This window comes from Sinocyclocheilus rhinocerous, unplaced genomic scaffold, assembly GCF_001515625.1.
Source record: "Sinocyclocheilus rhinocerous isolate Xijiao unplaced genomic scaffold, SAMN03320098_v1.1 scaffold314, whole genome shotgun sequence".
NCBI classification, from domain to species: Eukaryota; Metazoa; Chordata; class Actinopteri; order Cypriniformes; family Cyprinidae; genus Sinocyclocheilus; species Sinocyclocheilus rhinocerous.
The window spans coordinates 2,763,155-2,764,629 of NW_015630021.1; positions in this window are offsets into that span (position 1 = coordinate 2,763,155).

The following is a 1,475-nucleotide window of genomic DNA, read 5'->3' on the forward strand; positions in this document are numbered from 1 at the left end:
GGGTTGCGTACGTATATGTGGGGCGGAGCTATCAAAATAGGGGCAAGACCCTTTTGGGGTAGGGGCGTGTTTGTTTTGGTGATTTCAAATATCAACATTGGCTACCAGAAATCACTTACTCTGCCTTTAAGGATCGATCCGCCCATCCCTAATAAAAAGTGAGGCACCATTTCAAAAGACTTTCCACAAGACTAATACGATACAATCACTTACTAACCTTGTCTGTGCAAAGTTACATGCAGTATTATGTCTATCAAATTTTAACACATTGTTATAAGCCAAAAAACCTTTTAATGTATGCATGATAGTCGCAAAGCTACAAGACAAGGACTTCCTACCTACAGAAAAATGAAGTGATAAAGATATTTTCTATGGTAATTTGCAACAAATGAGTATATCAATAGAAATATATATATATATATATATATATAAAAACAACTAAAGCAATAACATTTAAATACGTGGATTATTAATTTTTGGGTTGAGTATCCCTTTAAATAAATGATCATATGTTGAACTGATGACGGACTTGGCTGAATACAATGGATAAACTGACCTGCTGTAGTCATTATACTACCTGAAGACTTACCTGAAAAAGAACATGACTGTGCAAGGATCATACAACTCATACATCTTGTTGAAATCTGGCACTTCGGTGATATCCACAAGATAAATGACTGCAAAATTCTTCACCTGAGGAAACACGTGATATTAGACATAAAACATTGATAGACTAACACTAATATACATAATTATTCCCAAAGCATTGGTGTAATGAAAGATCAGCTAAACATATTCATACACCACACATAATAGCTGATCTGACGTGTTCACGTTCAGTTCGGCGGTTGAATATTAGGACGCTGTAATACCTTTTCGGCGATGCTGTACAACACTTCATCCATTTTCATACACGTAGGGTCCCAATCGTGGCCGAATCGTATAACAATCACACGGTCTTCCTCTGATAAAATAGCCTGGTCCACTTGCCAGCCATTGTGAAGATGAGGGAGCATGTACGACATTTTGAGGGAGATCCAAACACACTTCTAAAAAGACACACGAGGTTGTCGTCAAATTCATTTGCTCGAGAACCGCACGCATTGTTTTACTAAACTGTTCAAACGTTATAAAATAGGATGCGATACTAATTGTTTACATTTCACACGTTGGTTTCTCATTAGCAATTAGCTCGGAATTCTAGAAAATAATAGCTCACACCAACAGAAGTTTTCTTCAGTGAAATATTAGAGCAATGAAAAAGGAGAAAAACTTTTAAAGGGGAATGTAAACCTTACCTCACAATTTAAAATAACCTTGTCCTTTAGATTAAGTGTGTGTTGTCCGTTTATTAGATCTGAAGTCTTCGTCGTCGTCGTCTTCTTCTTCTTTTGGTTAATGGCGGATTGCAAACAACTTTTAGGTGCATACCGCCACCTACTGTACAGGAGTGTGCAACATTATGTCATTTAGAG